At 33.0% G+C, this 22,948-nt stretch overlaps 2 non-coding genes across 2 annotated transcripts; one reads left to right on the forward strand and one right to left on the reverse strand.

Moving 5' to 3' along the window:
- The first annotated feature begins 7,522 nt into the window (after positions 1–7,522).
- Positions 7,523–7,629, forward strand: LOC131171476 (small nucleolar RNA R71). The gene has a single exon (XR_009142136.1). It is a non-coding gene; the product is annotated as a small nucleolar RNA R71 (small nucleolar RNA).
- A 4,157-nt stretch (positions 7,630–11,786) lies between these two features.
- On the reverse strand, positions 11,787–11,893 carry LOC131171481 (small nucleolar RNA R71). The gene has a single exon (XR_009142141.1). It is a non-coding gene; the product is annotated as a small nucleolar RNA R71 (small nucleolar RNA).
- Positions 11,894–22,948: the final 11,055 nt, after the last annotated feature.

The raw sequence follows: 22,948 nt of genomic DNA on the forward strand, positions 1-22,948 counted from the left end.
GACCAATTGGGAATGAAAATAGACACAAAATGGAACATTTTTCATTTAGAAATCATGCCAAAAAAGTGACCAAAACCTAGTGAACAAATTGACTAAATCCGGATTTATGCAGTCTGACCTGTACAAAAATGACCAAATGAACAGTGTTTGTTCATTTGGCCATAACTTGGGCTAGGCAGGTCTAAATGACCTAAAATTTTACCAGTGGAAAGCTGAGATATAGACCTAAAGTTTTCATGAAGAACAAAAACTAAAATTATGCCCTTAACTAAGTCATTTGGCCACCCAAATTTGGTGACCTAAAACTGCCAGAACTAGTTTGGTGCCCAGAAATCTGGGTTAAGTCCAATCCGGCAGCCATGATTCAAATGGCTATAACTTGAGCTACAAAACTCCAAATGGAGTGATTCAAAAAGTAGAATAAATTTAAGACAATAGGGAACATTCTCTATGAAGAAAGTTTTGTCAAATTCTAACAGAAAAATAACTAATGGAATAGTGCAACTTAAGACTCCAAAACTAAAAATTGCAAATTTGCCTAAAAGACTTAGATTTTGAGTAAACAACCAAAACTAACAAATTTAATAACCAAAATGTGGTATGTGGGTAAAGTTGGAATTCCCATACCTATTAAGCCTTAGAAAGTCAATAAATTGACTTGAATAGTATTGTGAATAGTAACCCGAAACACAAATTTTAAAGAACGTCAAGTTTAGCACATTAAAGTTAGGTAAAAGTAAATTTAAATTTATTTTTGGATTTATGCTAAGTTATGATGCTGAAACACTGTGAAACTGTGTGTTTCAGTAGAAAAGAATACCGGGAAGGAACCCAAAGTATCGAGTCAAGGCCAAAAGGCGACTCATATAAGGTTTGTGCGCAACGTAGAATTTCTGTAAATTTTCTTCTGTATATTGTTTTGAATAATTTGAAATATTGAATTGTGACATCATTGTGATGAAATATTTATTATGCTTTTGATTTAAATTGTTGAAAGTTATTTGTGTATATTTGAAATGGCAATGTTTAGTAAATTATTAAGATAAGTTTTGAAACCACAGTGTAATGACCATATATTTGAACACCTCACTCGCATGACTACTGGGGATAATCAGTTTCGAATTTTGATTCCTTCTCTGGCTGAAGTGTTGAGGTGTGTGCCAGTAGTAGAAGAAATTGAATGGATATCCATATATTTGAGCTAGCTAGCCTTGTGATGTGACTTCTCCTTAGCCTCTGGCTATTGAGATTATATTTGTTTCGAATGGCATGATATAACTATGAGTTTTATGAAATTGGTTTTGATACTTCGAAATAAAATTGTTTGGATTAAAATCTCATAATTCATGTTTTGTATTTAATTCTCATGTTCAGTCCAATTTTTGAATAAATATGATTTAAATTCTGCATAAAGATTATTTTAGTATGTTGTGCACCACTGAGTCCTAGTACTCGTGATGGTATTATTCTTTGCCGCAGATTTAGAGAGTAGAGGAGCAGTAGACTGAGCTGCTGAGGATTGAGGAGCTACCTGCTTGAAGTTATCGGATATATTTTATAGCCTGATTGTAAAAATTTATTTTGATGTTTGTAATGTATGTAAATGTATGGACATGTAAAATTGGTCTTGAGCAGCTTGTATAAAGTTTGTAATAAATTTTAGTTTGAATTTCCTTTAATGTAAATTTTTGTAATGATGTAAATAAATTATTTTATCTTTAATAAAATATGAATGTAAGTATTTTGTTTTAAATTGAATAAAATTGATTAATGGCATTTTGATGATTGTTGAATATTAGAAATTATGGATTTGAATTTTTGGAAATTGATAAATGATGTTGAAATTGGTTGGGATGGTTGTAAATTTGAAGAAGTTGTTGAGACAAATTATTGGAAGTGTTTTTTTTTTAGGTATTTGAAGAATTGTTTTCTCAAAATACAGACGGCACTCTGCCGAAATTTCTATAAAATTTGCGGAAAAATAAAATGGGACAAAAATTTTTTTACTAGTTTTAAAACTTTGAATAAATGATTTTAATACCTATTAGAAAATGCTCACCACTTATAAAAGTAAGAAAATTGTCTTAAAATCCCTTGTAGGGTACTTAATGAGTTATTGGTAGGTGAAGTTCGGTAGTTCATTAGGTATTCTACGGTATCATGTTATGCCTTACAGAGGGGTAAGGTGTGACAAGGACAGATACATTTATTAAAAAAAGTGTTTCTAATTGAAAAGTCTTGTTAATCAATAATTAGAATTAAGATGAGGACATATGATTTTAAGCAAGCAGGGTTTGACATAAACCATGACCCTAGCTAGAAATTTTGTAACAGAGAGATTTTAGTACAAGGTATGTATGATCAATGTCACACCTTATCCCTTATAAGGCATGACATGTTCCTGTAGCATACCTAATGAATTACTGAATGACACCAACCGATAACCTATTAAATATACTACAAGGGATTTAAAACAAAACATAGCATTTTATTTTACTTTTGTATTGCGGAAAGCTACATTGTGGTGGTTGAAACTATAGCAAGCCCAAAATTCATTTACATTTCAAGTAAACATTTATTGGAAATAATAATAAACTAAATATTATAAAAGTTACATTTCCATAAGTCTCAAAATAAGATTTCTTATATTTACAATCTCAAAATGCTCTAGTAATGTAATGCTTTTTGATGGGTGTCGAATCCACCAGAAATGAAATTAACTGAAATCAACAATTATGAAATATTTTTTGCAGTAAGTGGTAAATCCAGGTCGAACCCTCGAGATTGAATTATTAAATTTCGTGCACTTGTATAATGGAAAAAGAAATAAAGGTTGGGGGGGGGGGGGTTTAATTTGCAATCCAAAGAAGAAATCAGAAATCCAAAATTAAGATCTAAAATTAAATAAGAAACTCTTGAATTAAACAAACTTCAGTCCAAGGTAATTCACATTCCAATGCATTGATTCTATCATAGACAAAAGAAATACAATTATCTCTTATTGAATACTTAACGTAGATTTACCAAACAGCGAGGTAAAATCCCTGACTTCCCTATACTCATCAATTCGAGCCCAGCACTCTTGTTGACTCTAATTATTAACTGAATTGGTATTAAGCAAACCTCATCAAATTAATAACCGCTTTAAGAATAGGAAGTAGTTAAGCTGAACAACAATTTATGAAGTATAAATCATTTAATTCACCTTATTGTTTTCTTAGGTTATTATCAAAAACTGGGATCATAATCAATAAAACCTAATTGCTACATATTTTCAATCTTACACAACAATTACGGATTATGAAGATGAACTAGCAATTGATTACATCAAACAATTAACTAATAGGCCTTTTTTGCAAATCATTCAATCAAAGTCAATGAAATTAGAAAACAATAGATATTCAAAAAGATATAAATTAAATTAAGAACCTGGTCTCACAAATCATGCAAAAGAACTTGAATCCCTTGAATTGAATTAAAAGCTTAGCCATTCATGTTCATGGTTTACAGAAAAATAAAGAAAAAATCTAAAAAGAGAGTGGAGAATGAAGGTCTTCTATGGTGTTTGAAGGTTTGAATGGATGTGTTTTAGCTGCTGCCCAAAGACGCATTTATAATAAAAAACCTAACCCCAAAGATAGGAACCAAACTATGAAAAGTTTTGAAATTCAAAAGATAGATTTTCAGCCTGCATTCATGTCTCTGAAATCAAGGCTGATTTTTAGCTACTTCCTTTCCGAATCTGTCTCTGCCCTCTTCAGGAAAGTTGTAGCCCTACTTCTTAGCTTTCCAATAGGTACTCATTCGCCTAAATCCTAGGTCTATAGCTCAAGTTATGAACCAAAAACTGGGACTGGTTCAGATAGACAGTCCAGCCCATAGTGACGACTTCATTTTGACAGTTAAAATGGCCTTATCTTGCTTCCAGCACTGCATAGAAGTTGTAGAGGTGGCTCTTAAGGTTCAATTAGGCTTGGGCTTGCTTCATTTGGACATCTGAAACTCCAGATACAAAATAAATACTGAAACTGATCGTGACACATTAAGTCTGGGCTTTTGCAATAGATCCATAGCTCATTTTGTCAACCTTGGAGATTGATTTGGGCTTTGGTCCCTCTTTATCATTTGTAGTGCTCTATCTTAGCTTTTCAATGGATTAAACAACACTCAATTTGGAGACCCACAACTTTAGAAACACCTAAAAATACAGCAAAAGTCAAATGCTGAAAATTTCTCTATTTAACACAATTATTCCAACAACTATTCAAAAATATGCCTAAATGATAAATATACTTTAATCAACTAAATTATGCATAAAAACACACTAGAAACACTAAATGTGATGGGAGTAAAATTAATAAATTATGCACTTATCAAATTCCTCCACACTTATTCCATGCTTGTCCTCAAGTATGACTTAAATCTCAATCAACTCCACTTAGAAGTTCCTTAACTTCACCCTATCACAACATTCTCTAACAAAAGATTAAAAGTTTGAAAGATGAGGCAAGTAAGGTAATAACCATCACAACAAATTTCATCAACACCATACCAATATATCAATAATTTTTCAACACAAAATAAAAAGCTTGAAATCAATTAAGCTCACACAATTAAAGTTCTATAAAATTTTAAATCAATACATACCAAAACACAAGGTTAATTTATCAAGGCACAACAATTATAGCTCTTTGCAAATCTTAGGGGAGATAGAAGTGCCCCTTTATATATATATATATATATATATATATTTGAAATTGGTACTTCTCTCTTGTCACAGTTACTTTTTTTATTTTTTATTTCAACCGTCACCTTCAGAAAAGTACCTTGCTCATATCCTAGCTAGCTTTTGGCCTGAGAATCGACATGAGGTTCATGAAGACCCCTGGTTAGTTTGCTTAACTAAAATAGCAGAGTAATTTTCAAGTTCAATCTTTTATTTCCCCCAATTTATGTATCTACATATTATAAAGTGCCCTGATAGATTAAACAAAGTTCTGAAATATGCATGACACTAGTTTAAAACGCACATAACTAATCGTTTCACTATTAAATCAAGCCTAAATGATTTATGCAGGACAAAAAAAATTGCTATATGGTCTAGAGAAGAAGGAAAATCCATCATTAAAGTTACTATTACCTTGCCTAAAATCTCAAAATTCAATCTAAAATAGAAAAGTCATTTCAAGGACAAAGCATTTCTCTCCGAGAGTTAATATAGAATCTTGAATCAAGCTTATAAGAAAATTTTTTTTATTATTTTTTTTATTTTTTTATTATTTTTAATTTTTTTTAATCAATAAAAAAAATTGCAGCAACAAATTTCTCCTCCCCCACATTTAAAACTTACATTGTCCCCAATGTAAAACCCAAATGCAAAAGAAAAGAAAAGAAAAAAAAATGGTAGAAAATAAAATAAAATAAGGGAAAGAAAATAAATCTGATTGTGGCTAACAAGCCACCCATGGGTTGCCTCCCAAGAAGCGCTTTTGTTTATCATTGTTAGCTCGACATGGCAAAGCTCCTTAATCCTTATAAATTTGGTTGCTCAATTTGAGCTCCTCCACTGTATGCTCCTGAAACCCTTCATAAAATGGCTTGAGTCTATGACTGTTGACCTTGAACACCTTATTAGTTCCTAAACTTTGAATTTCAACTGCACTATAAGGAAACACATTAGTAACAACAAAGGGTCCAATCCAACGAGAACGCAGCTTACCAGGCATCAGCTTTAATATGAAATTATACAATAAAACTTTTTGCCTAATCACAAACTACTTTCTTATTTTGTCAAGGAATGCCTTTGTCTTTTCTTTATAGATCCTAGAATTCTCATAAGCCTTAAGGCGAATTTCCTCTAATTCATGCAAATGTGATTTTCTTTCTAACTCATCCTCCATGCTTAACTAAAAAATATCCTGCACAAATGTATCAACAAGATCAATAGAAAAAAATAGAATGATTATCAGTAGGATACTATATGGCATCAAAGATATTAAATTTGACAGTCTCTCCATCAAACTCATCCACATCAATTTTTGTCTTGGCAGTTTTTAGGAAAGGTCTTCCAAACAAAATCAAAGCTGACTTTGATGTGGGAACACTATCCTCCAAGTCTAGAATGTAAAAATCTACAGGGAAAATCAATTCTCCAACTTGCACCAACACATCCTCAACTACTCCCAATGGGTAAGCATTAGAACGATCAGCTAACTGAATAATGACACTAGTTTCTTTCAAAGGACCCAAATTCAAAGTCTGGAAAACTGAATATGACATGACATTAATAGATGCTCCTAAATCTGCCATTGCACGTTCAAATTTAGAATCACCTATTCTACAGGGAATAGAAAATGAACCTGGATCCTTACACTTAGGGGGTAATTTCTGCTGAATTAATGCCTATACATTTTCCCCCACACTAATCTTCTCATTAGTCCTCAACTTGCGCTTTATAGTGCATAGTTCCTTAAGGAATTTAGCATACTTGGGAATTTGTTTGATCGCATTAATTAAATGTATATTGACTTCTACCTTTCTGAAGGTCTCCAAAATTTCTTTCTCTTATTCTTCTTTCTTCGTCTTAGCCAACCTGCAAGGGAATGGAAGAAGAACAGAATTATTAACCTTATTCAGTTTAGGTTCAGTATGTACCTCAACTTTAGGAACTTTAGACTCTTTTGCTCCTTACTTCTTCTTTTTTATTGGCTCATATGGAGTCTAATTATCAACTTCTTTCCCACTCCACAATAGTATCGCACTTGCATTTTCTCTGGGATTCATGACTGTTTGTGATGGAAGCTTTCCAGAACCTTGAGCTTCAAGCTTGCTCACAGATGAAGCTGACTGACCAATCTGCCTCTCTATGTTTTGAATGCTATTTCTGGTCTCCTGTTGAAACTATTGTGTATTGTTAACCAAAGCCTTAACAATTTCATCAAGTGACATACCTTGATTTGAGGGAGGTGGAGGTGGAGGTGGAGGTGCTTGATTCACTTATGGTCTCTGTTGATGGTATCAATTTTGCACCGGTTGATTCCCATAACTCAGATTGGGATGATCTCGCCATCCTGGATTATAAGTATTAGAAAAGGGATCACACCTGCGTTGTGGCTGTTCATAATCTCCTACTACATGCTATCCATAATTTCCTACTGCATTAGCATGTTGCATTGATTCATCCTCTTGTAATGCAGGACACATGTCAGTAGCATGACCTGAACCCAAACAAATTCCACATACCTTAACAGTTTGCATGCTCCCTACAGCCAATTGCCTCACCAAAGAAGTTAAATCAGAAATCTGTTTCTCAAGGTTAGATGTACTTACCTCATTAACCTTCTTAGGTACATGATCCATTCTCATTCCAAACTGCTGAGAGTTTGCTGCCATGTTAGCAATCAGCCTCCTTGCTTCATCTGGTGTCTTATCAACCAAAGCTCCTCCATTGGCAGCATCTATCATACTATGGTCCATTGGTAGAAATCCCTCATAGAAATATTGAATCAACAGCTGCTCACTTATTTGATGATGGGGACAGCTTGCACACACCTTCTTAAATCGCTCCCAGTACTCATACAAGCTCTCTCCATTGTACTGTCGAATGCCACAAATTTCTTTTCTTATATTGGCAGCATGGGAAGCAGGAAAATACTTCTCCAAAAATATCTGCTTCATCCCATTCCATGAGTTGATAGATCCGGAAGGAAGGTAATACAACCAATCCTTAGTTGCGCCTTCCAGTGAGAAAGGGAAAGCTCGAAGCTTGATTTGATCCTCTGAAACTCTTTGAAGTTTCATGCTAGAACACACAATATGAAATTCTTTTAAATGCTTATGTGGATCCTCACCTGCAAGACCATGAAACTTAGGCAACAAATGGATTAGTCTAGATTTCAACTCAAAAACAACATTTAAAGCAGGGTATTGAATACACAAAGGCTGTTGGTTTAGATTAGGAGCAGCCAACTCTCTCAAAGTTCTAGCAGCCATGGTTTTGTTTTTGGAATTTGAATCCAAATCCAAATCTAAACTTAACTCCTTTGGAGATTGGACTCCTTCATATGTACTCAGAATCTGCTTAACCTACTTAGCCAATTTTCTCAATTGTTTAGCTATTTTTTCTACTTCTGGATCAAAGATCAACTCACCAGATTGAGAAGTTCTTGTCATATACAAAAAGAATTCAAAGTAAAAATAGAAAAATGCCTCAAAACCCTAGAAAATAATGAAATTTAGCCTCATCTTGATCAGAACGTCGTTTCCTTCAAAATAGATATGGGCCACCCTCTAATTCAACCAAAATTCTTAATGAATAGTAACACCGTAATTTTAATTTTTTTTAAATTTTTTTTTTCAAAAACCTGAAAAACAGCAATAACTCACAAACAAAATTAATAACAGAATATCCTAACACTAAAAACACGAAATCTAATAAATTTCAATCCCTGACAATGGCGCTAAAATTCTTGATGAGTGTCGAATCCACCATAGATTAAATTAACTGAAATCACCAATTAAGAAATATTTTTTTGCAGTAAATAGTAAATCCAGGTCGAACCCTAGAGACTGAATTATTAAATTTCATGCACTTGTGTAATGGAAAAAGAAACAAAGGTTTGGGGGGGGGTTTAATTCGCAATCCAAAGAAGAAATCAGAAATCCAAAATTAAGATCTAAAATTAAATAAGAAACTCTTGAATTAAACAAACTTCAGTCCAAGGTAATTCGCATTCTAATGCATTGATTCGATCACAGACAAAAGAAATACAATTATCTCTTATTGAATACTTAACGTAGATTTACCAAATAGCGAGGTAAAATCCCTGACTTCCCTATACTCATCAATTTGAGCCCAGCACTCATGTTGACTCTAATTATTAACTGAATTGGTATTAAGCAATCCTCATCAAATTAATAACTGCTTTAAGAATAGGAAGTAGTTAAGTTGAACAACATTTTATGAAGTATAAATCATTTAATTCACCATATTGTTTCCTTAGGTTATTATCGAAAACTGGAATCATAATCAATAAAACCTAATTGCTACACATGTTCAATCTTACACAACAATTACGGATTATAAAGATGAACTAGTAATTAATCACATTAAACAGTTAACTAATAGGCCTTTTCAGCAAATCATTCAAAATATCAAAGTCATTGAAATCAGAAAACAATAGATATTCAGAAAGATATAAATTAAATTAAGAACCTGATCTCACAAATGATAAGTGCATAATTTATTAATTTTACTCCCATAACATTTAGTGTTGCTAGTGTGTTTTTATGCATAATTCAGTTGATTAAAGTATATTTATCATTTAGGCATATTTTTAGATAGTTGTTGGAATAATTGTGTTAAATGGAGAAATTTTTAGCATTTGACATTTACTGTATTTTTCAGGTGTTTCTAAAGTTTTGGGTCTCTAAATTGAGTGTTGTTTAATCCATTGGAAAGCTAAGATAGAACACTTCAAATGATAAAGAGAGACCAAAGCCCAAATCAGTCTCCAAGGATGACAAAATGAGTTATGGATCTATTATAAAAGCCCAGACTTGATGTGTCACGACCAATTTCAGTATTTATTTTGTATCTGGAGTTTCAGAAGTCCAAATGAAGCAAGCCCAAGCCCAATTGAACCTTAAAAGCCACTCTACAACTTCTATGAAGGGCTGGAAGTAAGATAAGGCCATTTTAATTGTAAAAAATGGCAATGAAGTCGTCACTATAGGCTGGACCATTTATCTGAACCAGTCCTAGTTTTTGGGCCATAACTTGAGCTATAGACCTCGAATTTGGGTGAATGAGTACCCGTTGGAAAGCTAAGAAATAAGGATACAACTTTCCTAAAGAGGGCAGAGACAGATTCGGAAACGAAGTCACTAAAAATCGGCCTTGATTTTAGAGATGTGAATGTAGGCTGAAAATCTATTTTTTGAATTTCAAAACTTTCCCTAGTTTGGTTCCTATCTTTGGGATTAGGTTTTTGATTATAAATATGTCTTAGGGCAGTAGCTAAAACACACCATTCAGTAGCCTCTCGATCTCAAAAGCACCTTCATTCTCCATTATCTTTTTTTTAGATTTCTTCTTCAATTTTCTGTAAGCTATAAACATGAGTGGCTAAGTTTTTAATTCAGTTCAAGGGATTCAAGTTCTTATGTGTGATTTGTGAGACCAGGTTCTTAATTTAATTTATTTCATTTTGAATATCTATTATTTTCTGATTTAATTATTTTTTATCTATTGAATGATTTGCCAAAAAGGCCTATTAGTTAATTGTTTGATTTAATTAGTTGCTAGTTCATCTTCATAATCTGTAATTGTTGTGTAAGATTGAACATGAGTAGCAATTAGGTTTTATTGATTATGATCCCAGTTTTTGATAATAACCTAAGGAAATAATAGGGTGAATTAAATGATTTATTCTTTATAAATTATTATTCAGCTTAACTACTTCCTATTCTTAAAGCAGTTATTAATTTGATGAGGATTGCCTAATACCAATTCAGTTAATAATTAGAGTCAATAAGAGTGCTGCACTCGAATTGATGAGTATAGGGAAGTTAGGGATTTTACCTCACTATTTGGTAAGTCTACGTTAAGTATTGAATAAGAGATAATTGTATTTCTTTTGTCAATGATTAAATCAATGCATTGGAATGCGAATTACCTTGGTCTGAAGTTTGTTTAATTTGAGAGTTTCATATTTAATTTTAGTTCTTAATTTTTGATTTTTGATTTCTTCTTTGGATTGCGAATTACACCCCACCAACCTTTATTTCTTTCTTTTTCATTACACAAGTGCACGAAATTTAATAATTCAGTCTCTAGGGTTCGACCTGGACTTACCACTTATTGTAGAAAATATTTCATTACTGGTAATTTTAGTTAATTTAATTTCTGGTGGAATCGACAACCATCAAGAATTTTGGCACTATTGCTGAGGACTAGAGTTTAGTGGATTTTGTGTTTTTAGTGTTAGGATATTTTGTTATTAACTTTGTTTGTGGAGTGTTGCTGTTTCAGGTTTTCAGAAAAAAAATTATGGTGTTACTATTCATCGACAGATTTTTGGTTGAATTTGGAGGACAACTTATAGTTATTTTGATGGAAACGACGTTCTGATCAAGACCAATGAATTATAATTCATTGGCCCCACCCTCTTAACGCCAAATTCGATTGTTTTCTAGGGTTTTGAGGCATTTTTCTATTTTTACTTTGATTTCTTTTTGTTTATTACAAGAACTTCTCAATTTGGTGAGATGATCTTTGATCCAGAAGTAGAAAAAAAACAACTAAATGGTTGAGAAAATTGGCTAAGCAAGCTAGGCAGATTCCGAGTACATTTGAAGGAGTCCAATCTCCAAAGGAGTTAAGTTCATATTCGGATTTGGATTTAAATTTCGAAAACGAAACCATGGCTACTAGAACTTTGAAAGAGTTGGCTGCTTCTGATCTAAACCAACAGCCTTTGTGTATTCAATACCCTGCTTTAAATGTTGCTTTTGAGTTGAAATCTAGACTAATCCATTTGTTACCTAAGTTTCATGATCTTGCAGGTGGGGATCCATATAAGCATTTAAAAGAATTTCATGTTGTGTGTTCCAGCATGAAACCTCAAGGTGTTTCAGAGGATCAAATCAAGCTTTGAGTTTTTTCGTTCTCACTAAAAGGCACAGCTAAGGATTGGTTGTATTACCTTCCTTTCGGATCTGTTAACTCATGGAATGGGATGAAGCAGATATTTTTAGAGAAGTATTTTCTTGCTTCCCGTGCTACCAATATAACAAAAGAAATTTGTGGCATTCGGCAGTACAATGGAGAGAGCTTATATGAGTACTGGGAACGATTTAAGAAATTGTGTGCAAGCTGTCCCCATCATCAAATAAGTGAGCAGCTGTTGATTCAGTATTTCTATGAGGGATTTCTACCAATGGATTGCAGTATGATAGATGCTGCCAGTAGAGAAACTTTGGTTGATAAGACACCAGATGAAGCAAAGAGGCTGATTGCTAACATGATAGCAAACTCTCAGTAGTTTGGAATGAGAATGGATCATGCACATAAGAAGGTTAATGAGGTAAGTACATCTAACCTTGAGAAACAGATTTCTGATTTAACTTCTTTAGTGAGGCAATTGGCTGTAGGGAACATGCAAACTATTAAGTTATGTGGAATTTGTTCAGGTTCGGGTCATGCTACTGACATGTGTCCTGCATTACAAGAGGATGAATCAATGCAACATGCTAATGCAGTAGGACATTATGGATAGCCACAACACAGGTATGATCCCTTTTCTAATACTTATAATCCAAGATGGCAGATCATCCCAATCTGAGTTATGGGAATTAACCGGTGCAAAACCGATACCATCAGCAGAGACCACAAGTGAATCAACCACCTCCGCCTCCCTCAAATTAAGGATGTCACTTGATGAAATTGTTAAGGCTTTGGCTAACAATACACAACAGTTTCAACAGGAGACCAAAAATAGCATTCAAAACATAGAGAGGCAGATTGGTCAGTTAGCCTCATCTGTGAGTAAGCTGGAAGCTCAAGGTTCTAGAAAGCTTCCATCACAAACAGTCATGAACCCTAGAGAAAATGCGAGTGCTATACTATTGCGGAGTGGGAAAGAAGTTGATAACCAGACTCCACATGAGCCAATGAAAAAGAAAAAGCAAGGAGCAAAAGAGCCAAAAGAGTCTGAAGTTCCTGAAGTTGAGGTAAATACTGAATCTAATTTGAATAAGGTTAATAATTATGTTCTTCCTCCATTCCCCTGCAGGTTAGCCAAGACGAAGAAAGAAGAATAAGAGAAAGAAATTTTGGAGACTTTCAGGAAGGTGGAGGTTAATATACCTTTACTTGATGCGATCAAACAAATTCCCAAGTATGCTAAATTCCTTAAGGAGTTATGCACTACAAAGCGCAAGTTGAGGAATAATGAGAAGATCAGTGTGGGGGAAAATGTGTCAGCATTAATTTAGCAAAAATTACGCCCTAAGTGTAAGGATCTAGGTTCGTTTTCTATTCCCTGCAGAATAGGTGATTCTAAATTTGAATATGCAATGGCAGATTTGGGAGCATCTATTAATGTTATGTCAAATTCATTTTTTCAAACTTTAAATTTGGGTCCTTTGAAAGAAACCAGTGTCATTATTCAGTTAGCTGATCATTCTAATGCTTACCCATTAGGAGTAGTTGAAGATGTGTTGGTGTAGGTTGGAGGATTGATTTTCCTGCCAATTTTTACATTTTGGATATGGAGGATGACAGTGCTCTCTCATCAAATTTAGCTTTGATTTTATTTGGAAGACCTTTCCTAAAAACTGCCAAGACAAAAATTGATGTGGATGAGGGTACCTTAACTATGGAGTTTGATGGAGAGACTGTCAAATTTAATATCTTTGATGCCATGAAGTATCCTGCTGATGATCATTCTGTCTTTTCTATTAATGTTGTTGATACATTTGTGTAGGATGTGTTTGAGTTAAGCATGGAGGATGAGTTAGAATATAAGGCTGTTAGACATTATAACTTGAATTTGGATACTGCTGGTGTGGAAAAAAAATCACAATTGCATAAATTAGAGGAAATTTGCCTTAAGGCTTATGAAAATTCTAGGATCTATAAAGAAAAGACAGGCATTTCATGATAAAATAAGGAAGCAGTTTGTGATTGGGTAAAAAGTTTTGTTATATAATTCCAGATTGAAGCTGATGCCTAGTAAGTTGCGTTCTCATTGGATTGGACCCTTTGTTGTTACTAATGTTTTTCCTTATGGTGCAGTTGAAATTCAAAGTTTAGAAACTAACAAAGTGTTCAAGGTCAACAGTCATGAACTCAAGCCATTTTATGAGGGGTTTCAGGAGCATTCAATGGATTAAGGAGCTTTGCCATGTCGAGCTAGCGATGATAAACAAAAGCGCTACTTGGGAGGCAACCCATGGGTGGCTTGTTAGTCACAATCAGATTGTTTTTTTCTTTCCTTTATCTTATTTTATTTTCTAGCAATTTTTTTCCTTTTCTTTTGTATTTGGGCTTTACATTGGGGACAATGTAAGTTTTAAATGAGGGGAGGAGAAATTTGTTGCTGCAATCTTTTTAATTGTTTAAAAAAAAAATTATTCTTATCACACCCTACTCCTTGTAATGTAACAAGCTCCCGTAGTACACCTAATGAATTACCGTACTTCACCTACCGATAACCCATTAAATATACTATAAGGGATTTTAAAACAATTTTTGTTCATTTTTAAATTGGCGGGTAAAATTTTTTTTAGATATTAAAAACCTTTATTTAAAGTCCAAACATAAATCTAATTTTCAGATATTTAAAATCTCTGCAATTTTTACAAAAATTTCGGCAGAGTGCCGTATTTATTTTGAGAAAACAGTTCTTCAAAACCTAAAAACAAAGACACTCCCAATATATTTCTCAATCACAACTCCATTATTCAATCTCATTTCACAAATCAGCACAAGTAACTCAGTACACCATTTAAATTAAATCAAACATTAAAATATCTTATCAAGGTAACAAAATTAATATTTAAATTCATGGGATCATTAAAAATTTAGTAGTGCAAAACTTTATAAATATATAAAATCTCAAGATAACCTTACAATAATTTGTATTTGATTACAATCCAAAAATATATAATAAAAGAGTTGGTACAACTGCTCAAAGGAAATTTCATACATATAATTATAGAATTACATCAAAATCTAAAGCACAAGGGTATACCTATGATATACCCGAAGATAGTCTCACTATGTCTCTCAGTAATCTTGCTTAGCTGCTTTGTATTTTCTTTCACCTGCGACAGCATACAAAGCTATCGCTGAGTGGTGAACTCAGTGGTGCACAAACTAATAATTTAAAACTTAATATAAGTTATACTTGACAATTCATAAAAAATAAAAATTTAAAATTTCTAAATTCTTTCAAATCTATGACATTCATAAATCAATATTTTCATTCATACAAATTATTCATTTGAATAACGTTTTGATCAAATAGTAACTATTTGTCTACATTTCTTTTAAATCTCGAAACAATACAAAAATATTTTGAATCACTGACAAATTATTTATTCCAACCACAATTTATCAAACTATGCATAATTTAAAGGGCATTGCCAACAATTCGCACAGTCGAACCCATGACTCAAAATTCAAAAAGATGCCGTGTTGAACACCACGACATTTCAAACTCTCCCAATAACGAGACTAAAAGGGAGGAACAAAGACTACTAGTAAATATGAGTACTCATTCAAACTCTTCCCTAACTGGCAAGCCAGAGAGGAAAGAACTCACCCCATCTAATGGATGAGATATCTCACTAGACAAGCTAATGAGAATTCACAACATATATTGCCATGTCAACTGTGGTTTCAAATCATATTCAAAACAATTTCTATTTACCAAGTGTTTACAAACCATTAACATATCGGATCATCATAAATTCATGCTCAAGGTTGGCAATACATCAAACTTAAAGTTTACAATCCTCAACACCATGCAATAAATCCTTCAATGCATAAGAAAATTTATATTTAAATTATACAATTTCATTCAATAAGTTAAAATTCTCAACACAACAAAATCATAAGTCATAAAATAAACTTGTTCAATTCAATTTAGAAGTGAAAAGTAACAAAATAGTTAGTTGTGCACAAACCTTATACGAGTCACCTCTTGGCCTTGACTCGATGTCTCGGGTTCTTTCCCGATATTCTTTTCCACTAAAACACACAGTTTCACAGTGTTTCAGTATCACAATTTATCATAACTCCACAAATAAATTCAAAACTACTTATACCTAGCTTTAATATGCTAAACTTGACGTTCTTTAAAATTTGTATTTCGGGGTTACTATTTACAATACTATTTAGGTCAATTTGTTGACTTTCTAAGGCTTAATAGGTATGGAAATTCTATTTCCACTCACATACCACATTTTGGTCGCCTAATTTTTTGGTTTTGGTTCTCTTCTCAAATTTTAAGTCTTTTAGGCAAAATTGCAAATTTTCAGTTTTGGTGTCCTGTTTTGCACTGTTCCATTGGTCATGTTGCTGTTAGAATTTGGCTAAGTTTTCTTCATAGAAGTTGTTCCTTGTTGTCTTAAATTTATTTCCCTTTTTGAATCACTCCATTTAGAGTTTTGTAGCTCAAGTTATAGCCATTTGAACATGGCTGGCCGGATTGGTCTAACCCAGATTTTCTGGGCAACTAGATTGGTTTTAGCAGTTTTAGGTCACAAAAAATGGGTGGCTAAATGACTTGGTTAAGGGCAGAATTTGGGTTCATGTTCTTCATGAAAGTTGTAGGGCTGCATTTCAGCTTTATACTAGTAAAATTTTAGGTCATTTGGGCCTGCCTAGCCCAAGTTATGGCCAAATGAACAAACACTGTTCATTTGGTCATTTTTGTACAGATTAGTTTGCCTAATTCGGATTTGGCCAATTTGTTCACTAAGTTATGGTCACTTTCTGGGCATGATTCCTGAATGAAAAATGTGTCATTTTGTGTCTGGTTTCATTCCCAATTAGCCTCATACCAATTGGTTGGTAAATTTTCAGCTTTGGTCCCTAAAAGAGACCTTGGTCATGCTGCTTGCAGAATGACCATAAGCAATCTGAATTTAAACCTAATTCTAACACTTCCTACACACCACAATTGGTCATACATGACCATTTTTCAACTCAAGCAAGGTCAAACACATCATTTGGCTAATTCTCACATTTTTCCTTCCCAAAACCCTAGGTGCCAAAACCCTAATTTTCATGCTTAGCTCAATTCATGCAATTTAAACATACAAATCACCTATACAAGATTAATTCACCAAGATTTCATGTTTAACCTAACTAAACACCATCAAACTCTAATTAGTCACATGTTGATCGAATTTTATAGGGTTCTAGATAGGCATGATTTTTCATGTTTTCATGTAATTCTAACTACTTTAATCTTAATTCTATACTTACAATTCAATTAAAGTTAAGAGTGAGAGAGCTTACCTCTAATGGAGCTTTCTAACTTCTTGATTCCTCAAGTTGTCTTCAAATTTTCTCTTTTCAATCTTCCTAACAAGACTCAATTACAAGTTTTAGCTAAGAAATCTATAAATTTTATGGCTAAATTTTGGGGTTTAAGAAGCTTTTAAATGAGTTTCAATGGAGGAAGATGAAAGAAATGAGAGAGATGAGAGAGAAAGGGAGGGACGTTAAAGGAGAAGGAAAAATAGGGATTTTCTTTTCTTTTCTTTTCTTTTATGTATTTTAAATCATTATCCTAAATTTTTAATTTTTTTAATTATTAGGTTTATTGCATCATGCATGATATTATGCATGATGTAATTAACCTTTTTCAACTTTTTCTTTTTTCCCTTTTTTTTTCATTTATTTTTCCTTAGATCTTTAATTTAATTCCCGATTTTGAAATTTTCTTTTCTCTGATTTTATTAGACAGTTAGATCAAGAGTCAGCTTTAGGGTAAATTGACGAAATTATCTCTCGCTGGTTTGATCCGGTTTGTTAGTTATTCAATATTTCTTCCTGATCCCTAACCTAATTATTTAACCTGCTTAACAATTCTTTTTCGTTATTTCCTCTTTTCCACTGTGTTCGCAATAGTCCTAAGGATCGCGATGTCACATTTTCCTGTTCGAAATTTGAGTTTAGACTGACCTCGTAGTCACTTCCCGGGATGGTCACCCATCGCTGTGGCCCCCGGCTCATTTAACCTTTTATATTCTGTTTTTCTTATTTTTACTTTTCTATATGGTAATCACTATTTATTTTCGATCAGGGCTTTTCTAGTTGTCTTAGATGTGGTTCTAATCCCCTTAATTATCTGGACCGATGCCGGTCACCGGAACAGTGAAATATACCAAGCTATGCAAATAGGGGTGTTACAATTCTCCCCCCCTTAAAATAATTTCTTCCTCGAAATTGTGTCCACTATCTATCCTCAAATAGTCATATATGTTATTTTATCATATTTTTCTCACATTTCTACGTAGCTTCATAATCGAAATAATGGTCCGTAGCACTTTAACCAATACTATTTACTCATCAATTGCTTACCTCGTGTGTCAAGTTTCTTATGAGCTTCTGTCATAAGTTAGATTCAAATTCATTTCAATTTTAGAGGTAAGCAAATCTATGTGCTAGTGGATCCACTCTTTCTAGGACCTCGTACGATCCTATGACTGAGAACTCAGTTTTACTCTTTTCTTATCAAATCTCTTGATCATTTGATGCAACCTTCAGTTTAGTTTAAAATATTTTAGTCTTTTCTTGCTGTTGTTTTAGCAATTATTTTCCTTTGTAGTCTTTTTTTTTTAAATGACCTTATTGGTCATATATGAATTACTTATCTCTTTATTGGCTATAGGTCCATAACTATTATCTTACCATCTCCATTTATGACCAAGGCCTATGTGCTATTTTGCACTGTCTTGTTTGCTTTGGTTTAACTTACTTCTTTCTTGATAAAATAGTTCGGGATATTATTACGCGTCTTAAGTAAGTTGTTTGCCTTTGTGGCAATTCCTTATCTAGTGTTTTTCTCATTTCTTACTGTTCTATTTGTTTCTTTTTTTTTTCACAACTTAACTTTAATTATTTTATTCCTCAATCTTATTTTCTTCCTTAACTTGACTGTCAAGTCGTAATTTAACACCTCTTATCGTCCCTAATAAACCCACTTTACTTCAATATTACTTTGATTTGGTCCTCTGACCATTCTAGTCAAAACTTTAACTAATATTCATAACGTTTCTTTATTACATTTGCACCAACTATTCTAATTTTTACTTCCACAACTCTTTTATCTATCGATATTCTATAGCTTATTTTCCACTGGTTTGCGTCATTACCCTTTTTTTGAACCATAAACAATTCTTCAATCTTAAGAAGGGAGTCTACTGGACTCTCCTTTTTCCCATGCTATTCAAAAGTTTCGCATTAATCCTAATCTAGTCCTTATGATCCGCATAATAAAATTGTGCTCTTCCTAAAGAATACCTGACCAACTAGTTCCTTTCGAATTACTGTTATTAGTAGAACATCATTTCTTAACTATTTTATAAGTTATAATTATCATCCATAGCATCATGTCTCTTCCAGGGGAATAAAATCATATTTTGTGTGTCACTGCTACACAAATAGAATACTGTTCCTTACTAAACTTTGAGCAAAAGATACATTGCAATACCAGAACAACTATAAACCCCATATCAGAGACTGGATGACTTAGCCCTATAGGTGCTATTTTTAAATTTTGACCATGCTAAAATCTCTAGTCCCATAACAATTCCTGATGTACTGTAATTCATGGTAGGGTAACAGAGTCGTTAACTCTCACTACCTTGCAATCATAATATTTTGATATTCTAATTATAGAGTTTTAAATCCCAAATTAGGATTTTCAAACTCAGTTATAGTAATAAAACTCTATTCTAGTATCTTTATACCAGAGCAAAAGCCATTTGTAACTATTCTTATCGTTGTGTACTATTGGGTAGTACGTAGCTCTACATAATAAATCCCAAGTCAGTACTGTAATCTGCAGCTTACAGCACAAACATCAAGGACATTGCATAGTTACTACGATACATCCCAATAGATCAAACTTCCCTATATCTTATTTCTTTCAAATCCACTAATATCTTAAACTTATTTTGATTATGGTATCTACTGATATCTATCAGCAGTAATATCTTTGCTTTCATCTAGGGCAAATATATTACTACAACTTACTTTTAGGTCCTCTTACCTTACCTAATTAGGCTTACTAATTAACTTTATAATTTATCATAGTCTAGGAGATGTCTCTCACTAGAAACTTTTCCAAAGTTAATTCCAATCACGCTTATTATCGTAATTCTTTTCTTAAAAGACTAATCACTAACACATCAAAATTTATCTCCATGCAAGGGAATAGTAGTAGAACATATAATTTTGCATTAGCATATAAATAAGTAGAGCCAGAATCAAATAGTATATAATTATTCCTTTCACAAGTTAAGAACATACCGGCAACTACATCTGAAGTTTCTGCTTTTTCCTCTAGATGCATGGTGTTTCCTCTTTCTAGTGTATTCCTCTATTCGGGTTGGTCCATTGTGTTAGGATTATGCGAAGTGTTGTCTCTACTTCTACCTTTGCCCCTAGTAACTATTAATGAGCCTCTAAATTCAGAACCTTAGACTGATTCTTCAGGTGTAGTATGTGGCATAAATCGACGTGCGCTAGTACAATCTAGGGCGTAATTTCTGATTCCACCACAATTGAAGCAGGCTCCAGTGACCTTATAGTAAATACCCTCGTATAATTTTCCAGAAATGTCATAGATACGGATAGGGTAGGAACTTCTGGTTCTTTGATGAATGGTTCTTGATTGCTTCTGCCCTGAAGATCTGCCTCTGTCCTACTTAGGAGCTCGGGGTCCCTCAAAATCTTTTCTCTTTCCCAAATTACTACTCGAACTTTGACCAATAGGTTTCCCACTTTTCTCTTTTTCATGCTGCTCCTGAGGGGTTTGGGTTTGTACTTGGCCCTCTGCTGACAGATTATCAGCCATTTGCTGAAAGAACATGGCTATCTGCTGGGCCATTTGTGCAGTAATTTGTATAGGAGGAACTAGTGCGGCTGGACCTCCAATGCTCTGTGGAACTAGGGCCTCTCCTTGTACGTTAGCTGTATCAGACTGCTCTACCGTTTTATCCCCCTTGTCCATATCTATTCATAGGATCTTTTTTTTTTAAAAAATTTTCTGTACAACCAACATAAGGAAATTTCTCCCCGTTAATTCATATTTATGATGTAAATATACTATATGTTTCAAAAATTCGAGCAGTTGTACTTATAAAAAATATTTCAAATTCACAGTTCAAATTTTACTTTAAAAACTAGCTCTGATACCACTAAAACATGTCACACCCTACTTCTCGTAATGTAACATGCTCCCGTAGTACACCTAATGAATTACCGTACTTCACCTACCGATAACCCATTAAATATACTACAAGAGATTTTAAAGCAATTTTCGTTCATTTTTAAATTGGTGGGTAAAATTTTTTTTAGATATTAAAAACCTTTATTTAAAGTCCAAACATAAATCTAATTTTTAGATATTTAAAATCTCCGCAATTTTTACAAAAATTTCTTCAGAGTGCTGTCTGTATTTTGAGAAAACAGTTTTTCAAAACCTGAAAACAAAGACACTCCCAATATATTTCTCAATCACAACTCCATTATTCAATCTCATTTCACAAATCAACACAAGCAACTCAGTACACCGTTTAAATTAAATCAAACATTGAAACATCTCATTAAGGTAACAAAATTAATGTTTACATTCATGGGATCATTAAAAATTTAGTAGTGCAAAACTTTATAAATACATAAAATCTCAAGATAACCTTACAATAATTTATATTTGATTACAATCCAAAATTCTATTACAAAAGAGTTAGTACAACTGCTCAAGGGAAATTTCATACATATAATTACAGAATTACATCAAAATCTAAAGTACAAGTGTATACCTATGATATACCCAAAGATAGTCTCACTATGTCTCTCAGTAATCTTGCTTAGCTGCTTTGTATTTTCTTTCACCTGCGACAGCATACAAAGCTATCGCTGAGTGGTGAACTCAGTGATGCACAAACTAATAATTTAAAACTTAATACAAGTTATACTTGACAATTCATAACAAATAAAATTTTTAAATTTTTAAATTCTTCAAAATCCATGACATTCATGAATCAATATTTTCATTCATACAAATTATTCATTTGAATAACGTTTTGATCAAATAGTAACTATTTGTCTACATTTCTTTTAAATCTCGAAACAATACAAAAATATTTTGAATCATTGACAAATTATTTATTTCAACCATAATTTATCAAACTATGCATAATTTAAAGGGTGTTGCCAACAATTCACACAGTTGAACCCATGACCCAAAATTCAAAAAGATGCCGTGTTGTACACTACGACATTTCAAACTCTCCCAATAACGAGGCTAAAAGGGAGGAACAAAGACTAGCTAGTATATATGAGTACTCATTCAAACTCTTCCCCAACTGGTAAGCCAGAGAGGAAGGAACTCACCCCATCTACTGGAGGAGATTTCTCACTAGACAAGCTAATGAGAATTTACAACATATATTGCCATGTCAACTGCGGTTTCAAATCATATTCAAAACAATTTCTATTTACCAATTGTTTACAAACCATTAACATATTGAATCATCATAAATTCATGCTCAAGGTTGGCAACACATCAAACTTAAAATTTACAACCCTCAAAACTATGCAATAAATCCTTAAATGCATAAGAAAATTTATATTTAAATTATACAATTTCATTCAATAAGTTAAAATTCTCAACACAATAAAATCATAAGTCATAAAATAAACTTGTTCAAATCAATTTAGAAGTGAAAAGTAACAAAATAGTTAGTTGTGCACAAACCTTATACGAGTCACCTCTTGGCCTTGACTCGATGTCTCGGGTTCTTTCCCAGTATTCTTTTCCACTAAAACACATAGTTTCACAGTGTTTTAGTATCACAATTTATCATAACTCCACAAATAAATTCAAATCTACTTATACCTAGCTTTAATATGCTAAACTTGACGTTTTTTAAAATTTCTATTTCTGGATTACTATTTACGATACTATTCAAGTCAATTTATTAACTTTCTAAGGCTTAATAGGTATGGGAATTCTATTTCCACTCACATACCATATTTTGGTTACCTAATTTGTTGGTTTTGGTTCTTTTCTCAAATTTTAAGTCTTTTAGGCAAAATTGTAAATTTTCAGTTTTGGTGTCCTGTTTTGCACTGTTCCATTGGTCATGTTGCTATTAGAATTTGGCTAAGTTTTCTTCATAGAAGTTGTTCCTTGTTGTC

The sequence above is a fragment of the Hevea brasiliensis genome, chromosome 12, assembly GCF_030052815.1.
Source record: "Hevea brasiliensis isolate MT/VB/25A 57/8 chromosome 12, ASM3005281v1, whole genome shotgun sequence".
Taxonomy (NCBI): Eukaryota; Viridiplantae; Streptophyta; class Magnoliopsida; order Malpighiales; family Euphorbiaceae; genus Hevea; species Hevea brasiliensis.